Below are 9,022 nucleotides of genomic sequence, written 5' to 3'. Positions count from 1 at the left end.
CGATACTGAAGAAACCCACTGAGGCACTAGATCTGAATGAATTAAAAGCATAATTAGTACGCCAAAAGAGCTAGCACTTGGGATTGGCGACCAGTAGAACCTTGAGTGTTGCATCTGTGGCCTGAAAGGACTACAGTTTTAATAATTATAATTTTATTATTTACACCTCGCCATCCGGCTGGATTGCCCCAGCCACTCTTTTAAGAGCTTATTTACTCTCTTACTTGGGGGTGGGGGGACTTTATACCTGATGTTAATCTCACAGACATTGAGTGTGCACATACAAGTCTTGAGTCTAAAAGCAAAGTTGATGCCCCACCATGAGATGACATAATTGCCTGCTATAATTAAAGAAAAGCTTACCAAAGGAATAAAGGGGACCTGGAGCATGAAAGAAGTTGCATAATGATCCTACAACACTTTACTGCAGAGACTGTGTGTGTGAACACAGTTTTCAAACCTGTTACAGAGCGACTTTGAGATGCAGGGATCAAGATATCAACATTTGCCCTCATAAATGAAATCGACAGCATGTCATCCCAGAAAGCCAATACACCTTTTAACCCTAAAGCTAAAATTCTGTGGGCGGAAGAGCAAGGTAGGGTGAATGGAGACCTGACCTTTGCTTAACAAATCCAAAAAGTGAACCGTGTGTGAGTGTAGTAGCATCCCATAGGAACCTATTGCTCTGTTTCTTTGTGTGTCTAGTGACTATAGGCTCATTCCATAGGATCCTATTTTTGTGTGTGAACGCACACGTGTTTGTGCGTGGAATTTTACACACACACCACATATGATGTTGTTGTTGTTTAGTCGTGTCCGACTCTTCGTGACCCCATGGACCAGAGCACGCCAGGCACTCCTGTCTTCCACTGCCTCCCACAGTTGGTCAAACTCATGCTGGTAGCTTCGAGAACACCGTCCAACCATCTCGTCCTCTGTCATCCCCTTCTCCTTGTGCCCTCCATCTTTCCCAACATCAGGGTCTTTTCCAGGGAGTCTTCTCTTCTCATGAGGTGGCCAAAGTATTGGAGCCTCAGCTTCAGGATCTGTCCTTCCAGTGAGCACTCAGGGCTGATTTCCTTAAGAATGGAGAGGTTTGATCTTCTTGCAGTCCATGGGACTCTCAAGAGTCTCCTCCAGCACCATAATTCAAAAGTATCAATTCTTCGGCAATCAGCCCTCTTTATGGTCCAGCTCTCACTTCCATACATCACTACTGGGAAAACCATAGCTTTAACTATACGGACCTTTGTTGGCAAGGTGATGTCTCCGCTTTTTAAGATGCTGTCTAGGTTTGTCATTGCTTTCCTCCCAAGATACACCACATACAGTGGTACCTCGGGTTAAGTACTTAATTCGGAGGTCCGTTCTTAACCTGAAACTGTTCTTAACCTGAAGCACCACTTTAGCTAATGGGGCCTCCCGCCGCCGCGCGATTTCTGTTCTCATCCTGAAGCAAAGTTCTTAACCTGAAGCACTATTTCTGGGTTAGCGGAGTCTGTAACCTGAAGCGTATGTAACCCGAGGTACCACTGTATAGGAGTATTTTATTCCAGTAGTTGCGTAGCAACCGCTTGAGCGACGGGGAACCCGTGAGTGAGCGGCTTTGGGGGAGGGAGGACACAGCGTTGCTTTCAAGCGTACGCCTATGGTGCAACATATAAGTAAATATATATCGCACTGGCAACGCTTCCATCGCCGGCACCAGCCGAGCTGCTACTGCCTCAGCCAAATGACGGGGGAAAGCGCCGGACGGGCAGCGGGCGTCTTTTCCCACTCCCAACATGGCCGCCGCAGCCACTCACCTTCGCGCACTCTTCCCTTCCCGGGTTGGCCGCCGCCTCCGCCGCCCCTCCCTCGTCGCACGCTGATGAGCGCATCAGCCCCTCATTGCCACGTCTCTTCAGGGCGGCAGGAGCTGCAGTCGCCGCCGCCGCCGCTGCTGTCGCGGCGACAACGAGCAAAGGAGGGACAAGAGGAAACGGGGAGCCGGACCGGGACGTTCCGGGACGGGTCCCCTCCGCAGCCTGGCGTGCCCCCGAGAGCGGGCAGGCGGCTGCTGCTGCTGCGGCGGCGGGACCCCTCATGGTGCTGCTAGAGAGGCGGTGAGTGGGCGCGAGCGAGAGAGCGAGCGAGCGGCCGCTCCTTCCTTCCTTCCTTCCCTCCCTCCCTCCCTCACTCTCGTGTTTTCCTCACGGCGAGGGGTGCGCGGACGGGGTGCCCCACCGTCCCAGGAAGGCCCTTCCAAGGGAGGAAGAGGAGGAGAGGGGAGCCTCCCCCGTCGGCCTAGCTCCCGCCCGCCTTTCTTTGTCTCTCAGCCAAAGGGGAAGACCTTCTTTTTTTTAATTTCCTTTCCTTCTCCTCTTTCTTCCCCCTTCTGCTGCTCTTCATCCATTCCTCCTTCCCGTTGGGTTAATTGCCAGTTTGCTGCTGCTCACTGGCATCCCAAACCGCCCCCCTCCTCCCCAATACATACACTTTTCTTCCTCAGGTGTCTTTCACTTCTTTCTTTTTCTCTTTCTTTCTCTCTCTCACTCTCAAACACCACTTGAGAATATTTCTTATTTACTTACTTATGCATTATTGATGGATTGATTTATAGGTTTCTATGCTGTCCTTCACGTAAGGATCGCAGGGCGGTTTGTGACACAGAAGCAAAAATTATAGCCATGTACACACATGCACCACGGTTTAAATGGCCATAGGTTGTATAATTAGCCAAAGGCCCAAGGAAAGAGGTACACTTTTGCTTGGCGCCTAAAGGTAGGTAATGAAGGTGCCAGGCAAGCCTCCCTGGAGACAGCATTTCACAAGCAGGGAGCCACTTCAGAAAAGGCCCGTTCTATGTTATGGCCTTACAGACATCGATTGCAGGGTCAAGGTTGATTCATATGGGGAGAGGCGGTTCTTCTTTCTCCTACCACTCCCTTTGATACAGTGTGGCACTCTTTCCCTCACCCAGTCCTATTTTTCTAGGGAAAAAGGTGCTGGACTTAACCACGAACACCTCCCTCATTCTCTTAGAATGCTAATGGCACCCACCTGAGAGGTGGCAGAACTGAGTTCCAGCTGAAAAAAGTCATGCCCCCACCTCATTCTTCAACCCCCCCTTTTTCATATAGGAATTAGGTTGCCTCACATTTAAAATAAAGAAATACCACCTCCCGTTCTCCTTAGGTGATATTATGGTTGTACATGAAAACCTAGGGTTACCTAGTTTGTTCCCTCTGAATGTTGCTAGACTTCCAGCTTCCACGTGGCCAACCAGTGACTGGGGTGGTTGGATTTGTAGTCCAACAACACCTGAACATGATCCCTAGCTAACAGGACCAGTGGTCAGGGATGATGGGAGTTGTAGTCCCAAAACATCACCTAGGCTGATATGTATGTTTTTCCATTCTGTGGAGGCTGTTGAGACTTATTTAAACTTCTCCTTTTTCTGTCTACAAAAAAAGAAATCTGGACTTGAAAGGTTTGGCTCTGCATATTAGTGTCAAGCACTTCAGGAGTATCCCTCAGAATCAGGCATTCAGCAGGAGCAAGTGACTAGCACATTTGACTGCCTCTCTAAACATTGTGTAATTTTGCCTAGGCTTCATCCTGTGCACACTTTATGGGGAAATAAGCCCGACTGAAGTCAAAGAACTTCTGTCCGATTAAACATGTGGCACAAGATAAGGTTGCACATCTGCTAAGCAGTAAGGCTTGCCACATTTCAGTTAGAAGGACTAAACAGGTGGATTCCTAACATACCAGAGGAAACCCCCCAAAAAAGGTTCAGAATTCTGAACAATTTGGTGCCCATCTAAGCCAAAACAGACACTGAAACTGACACGATTAAAGCATACTATTATGTGTGCAGTTTGCCTATGTGAATGTAACTTGCATGTGTGGGTAAGAATGGGATTTGCTTTTTTCAGTTATCCCCCAGATTTGCAGGTATTTGGGATCTGTCTTTCAAAACACCTCCAACAGAATTTGTGTGCATTAGGATCCACCTGTGGCTTCTGGCCCCAGTTGAGAAATTGCCCCAACAGGACAATGTTGATCAGCACCTTGAAAGTGTTAATTACAATGCAACCATTTACCTATGTTCTCATCAAAATGCACATTAACACTACATTCCTAAACGTTACTACCTCTGGAAAGAAATCCTGTGTGGATCATGGTGGTTGTTTTAAGGCGAAAGGTACTTTGAAATAATCTTGTGTGGTTTTGCTGGCTCAACATGAAATGACAAAATTTGTTATATTTTTAGTTCAGCCATGTATTCAGATGTAGTTAAGTAGGGCTTAACTCTCAGGAAGGTGAATTGCAGCTTTAATTTTCTAGTTTAAATAGCATCTCTTCCTACTATGTCAGGAAGCTATATCTTGTGGTCACTTGAATTCAGGAAGTGGCTCATGAATTTTGGACTAAAATAGGTTTGGTTTTGGTTTTACATTAGTGCACATGTGAGTAATGTCTTCATGAATAATAGATATGAAATAATAATTCTTATTCTTAAAAGGGTAAATTCCCATTACTGTGAATTCATTTTTCTGAAGAATAGGCAGGAGAGGTTGGACACTGGTGAAGATTGGAAAAACTGGGGATTTTTGGAAACAGACACAATGAAGGGAAGCTGCCTGCTCCATTTTGAAAAATATGCTAATGGAAAAGTTTATGAAGGGCCTACTTCTGACTTACACTCAGAAACTTCTTGATACGAAGAGTCACCAAACAGTGTTTTCATTTTTCTCAACCCTTAAAATGTGTGGATGCTCAACTTAATTTACAGCACTCTGAAACAAGTAGGTTAGCTGTCTCTCACAGATTTTCCATTTTGAAGCTGATTGTTTGAATATTTCCATTGGTATCTGCAAAGGGCAGATAGATATATGTATATATATAGATATATGTATGCATCACTCTACTCTCTGCTAAGAACCATAGGCTGTGCTTACACGCAATGCCGACAAACCATGGCTATCAGCTGGTTTAGTATTCTGTGTTTACCTCCAAATTAACAATGAGTGAGAAGCCAGCTACTCTGTGATTTGTTTCTCTACTCCAGGGGTAGATAACCTAAGGCCCGTGGGCCGGATGCGGCCCAATCGCCTTCTCAGTCCGGCCCACGGACGATCCGGGAATCAGCATGTTTTTACATGAGTAGAATATATCCTTTTATTTAAAATACATCTCTGGGTTATTTGTGGGGCCTGCCTGGTGTTTTTCCATGAGTAGAATGTGTGTTTTTATTTAAAATGCATCTCTGGGTTATTTGTGGGGCATAGGAATTTGTTCATTCCCCTCCCCCCCCCAATATAGTCCAGCCCACCACATGGTCTGAGGGATGGTGGACCGGCCCACAGCTGAAAAAGGTTGCTGACCCCTGCTCTACTCCTTAGAAAAAGAGGAGCAAAGTAGGGACTCCTTGCTAATGTGCAGACTAATTAGATTTGTGGGTATCATTATGGACGAATGTAGCCATTGTTCAGTGAATCGAGTGTTGAGTTTAAATCCAATCTTTTTCATGTAGCACTGTACAGTGTTGTGCTGCTGTGCAATCCTAGGTATAGCCAAGCTGTTGTAAGTGGTGTGTGCATTGGCAACAATACTGGTAAGGATCAACAAGGCGGTGGTGCTATATTCCTGGCTAGGAAACTGTTTTGATTCCTCCAGCTGGTTGTAGAAGTTGCCAGCTGCTGTTGCAAAGCAACTGGGCCATACTGTTTTTCAGTCCTAGGTATATGTGAGCTTTGCCATGGGCTTTATGCCCATGGGCACCTGCATGGCAGTTTTAGTGGGTCACACCTTCTAGTTAGCAATCCTAAGAGTATTTTGAAATGAGACTTTAAAATAAGCATATTGAGGATCGGAGTACTGATACTTGTGGCAATAAATGATTAGATTTCATCCTCATCTCTGATTTTAAAGACAAAATGTGCTAAGGCACAATATATATATCCAAACTAATCCTTGTCACACCATCATCCTTTATATTTTTTGTGAATATAAAAGTCTATTTTAATTGAAGTCTCTCTCTCTCTCTCTCTCTCTCTCTCTCTCTCTCTCTCTCTCTCTCTGTCTGTCTGTCTCTCTCTCTAGATATATATCTTCAAGGCTAAATGCTAAGAGTGGTGTTATCTCTCCATTCCATCTGAATCAGGCTAGGTGTCTGAGGTTCTAGAACAGTGCCTAGAAGCATTAACGGGCTGGATGGGGACCAGCAAATTAAAACTTGAGTCAGACAAGATGGCAGTATTATGCATGCAGAGTTTTCAAAGAACTGGAAAGACAAGGCTGCTTTGGATGGGATTGCACTCCCCAGAGAAGGGCAGGTTCATAGTTCAGATGTTTTGGCAAAATGATGGTTGGTGCTAAACAGGAAACAGAGAGAGAAGCCATGTACCAGAGGCTGGAAGGGGAGGAAAGCCTGCAAGTCCATGACTCACTCATAATCTTCCAAACTATGTTGGAAAGGTGCCACTCTTTAAATATGCAATATCTTGCTCCCTTGGTTGGTCAAATTAAGAAGCAGGTGACATAGCTTCTTTGCGTTTGGTTTTTTAATTTTCCCCAAGCTTGGTTTCTAAATTGGCGCAACGTTACAAAATATAGTTCCGAATTTGGAAGTACTTGAAGGCTATAAACAGTGTTAGAAACTGAGATATGAAAACTAGGGGCTAAATGGTACCTTAAACCTAGGTCATAGGCACAACAGTGGAATGTCTAGGCACACTTTTTATAACATGAATACAAAGCTGAAAATGAATGAACTGCAGCTAAAATTTTATGTTCATTTTTCACATGGTCTAGTCCTTCCCCTGCCCACCCCCCTAATATTCTTAAGAGGGTTTCTTCTCCAGTCTTCACAGAGCAGCTGGAAGTGGGGAGGCAGAAAAAGGTCCTCCTTTCCTTCCACTCTGCAGTTTTAATCTGAAATTTTAGGCGCAGTACTGCACCCAGAGCTCAGAAACTGCTCGCGCTAATGAAATTCCCTGTAGCAAAATGCGCCTAGAACAATGGGAGTTTCGAACACTGGATATAAACTGATGTAAATATTACAATTTATGTAGTCAAAAGAAAAGTATTTCTAGGAAAAATATCCCTTAAAATTCAGGAAAGAATATTTTCCCCTTAATCTGCCTAGTGGTTGCTATAATTTCATTGGTGTCCTGAGTACACCCAGCCCAAGGAAGACAAACGGTGGGTAGCATAATTCTTTATTGACAAAGCACACAATTACAGTAGTTCCTAAGGTGCACAGAACATGTGCACATACTTCTGCCGACAAGTGGCTGGCATCCCCTCCTCAGGCTTATGCTCTGAGCTGGACTGTTGGTGTAACCACGTCTCCATCCAAACTCAGGTACCTCCATCTGACGGTCCACATGCACCATCCAGGTACCCTGTCTTCCTCCTCTCCTGATGCATCCTACCCTTCCTCTCACTTGGGCTCCTGTCCTGCATCCTGCACCCTTCCCCAAATGTTCCTGCTCAGACTCTTCCCCTCCCTCCAGCCCTGACTCCTGTCTCGCAGGAGGCATAAACCCCATAAATCGCTGCTCCCTTCCCCTGGGTCAGCCTCTGGCCCTGCAGCCACCGCCACCAACAGTCCATCTCCTCTGCCCTGCCAGTTCACTTCTGTTCCGTGTTTTCAATATGGGTACATTCAACCTTGCCCATAATCTTCCCTTCTGTGGCTTTACTGTCTTTCACTGTGCAAAGGTCTTCTGCTCCCTCAAAAGATACTGCAACTTTCTTGATGCCTCTCTTCCTTCCTTCAAATCTCACCTCGGAACTCAACTTTTTCCATAAAGCCTTTGACATAACCCCTTAGTTCCTATGCACTATGGTAACTAAGCATGGAAATAAGTCTAAATTAAATACATATGAACAGAAGCACCCACATGTTGCTTGATGTTTACCCCATCTCCTCTTTCTTTGTTGTAAGATTACACTACAAGCTCCTCAATGTAGGAAAACCATTTTTATACACTATAAAACATCATGCTTACTGATGGTGCTGTATGAATATAGCTTTACTTTTATCTTCCTTTAATCTAAGCAAACAAATGTTACATATGTTTCATTAAATAATTATCCCCTATGTATTTAGTTAGGCTGATCTTCAACTCCCCTCCTGTAATAAATCCTGCTTGGTCACACTTGGTATGCAACTAATCACTATTGATAAGCGGAAGTTGATTAATAGTTTATAAATCCTGGTTTAATAATGAGATTGGGTGGTAGAGGTGAATCAGAATCTCTCACTTAAAAGGATGTCCCTGCCCCCATCGTTTTTGCAGAGGATTCCATGCAAACCTGTATGGGTTCATCTGCTAAAACAGTTTGGTGGGGGATTTCCCAACTTCAAGATTTCAAAGCACCTTGCACATGGCATTGTTGTGATGTCATATGATTGACAGGTAGTTTGGCCCATTCACCTGTCAAATATGACCAGGAACTGCCTGTGGAACCAAAAAGGTTTCTCACTCCTGCTTTATAAGTTTAGATCCAGACTTAGTCTGGTATTCAGTGTTAGTCATACTCAGAACAGATGCACTAAAATCAGTGGTCTTACGTAATTCATAGCACAGTCCCATACATGTCTGCTTAGAAGTCAGTCCTGTTGAGGTCAAAGGGGCTTACCTGCAGGTATGTGGTGCAGATCATCAACCTAAGTTGGATATCACCCACAGTTCTATCTTCAGTCCCAGTGATTTCAATTGGGTCTTCTCTAAGCATGACTAAGTATGGATCCAATCTTGGTCTTTTTCCAGCACCTGTATCTCTTTCACTAGTGTCCCACTAGTCCAGAGGCCGCAAACGTTTTGAGTGGGCACATTTGAGAATGTTGAGAAAGCAGTATAGGTGCATGTATTGTTAGAAACTGGGATAGGAATGCTAGGAGCCATGTGGCTCCTGGGACCTAGGCTGTGGGCGCCAAAACAAAATGTCTAGGCGCCTTTTTTCTTTCTAACCCGCTACCAGACCAGGCAGCCCCACAACAACAACAAACAAAATGCTGCTG

The 9,022-nt window shown here is 45.0% G+C and overlaps 1 protein-coding gene across 2 annotated transcripts in view; it reads left to right on the top strand.

Moving 5' to 3' along the window:
* The first annotated feature begins 1,875 nt into the window (after window positions 1-1,875).
* TMEM39A (transmembrane protein 39A) overlaps window positions 1,876-9,022 on the top strand; it is a 28,044-nt gene continuing 20,897 nt past the window's right edge. Inside the window, exon 1 of one of the 2 annotated variants that reach the window (XM_053370718.1) lies at window positions 1,876-2,108. The gene's annotated coding sequence lies outside the window, so the exon portion shown is untranslated. The remainder of the gene's footprint in view (window positions 2,109-9,022) is intronic. The other variant, XM_053370719.1, reaches the window with a different exon arrangement.

This window comes from Podarcis raffonei, chromosome 17 (assembly GCF_027172205.1).
Source record: "Podarcis raffonei isolate rPodRaf1 chromosome 17, rPodRaf1.pri, whole genome shotgun sequence".
In the NCBI taxonomy this organism is placed as follows: Eukaryota; Metazoa; Chordata; class Lepidosauria; order Squamata; family Lacertidae; genus Podarcis; species Podarcis raffonei.
The sequence above is the reverse complement of the archived record's forward strand: the minus strand, read 5'-3'. Positions and strand labels throughout refer to the sequence as shown.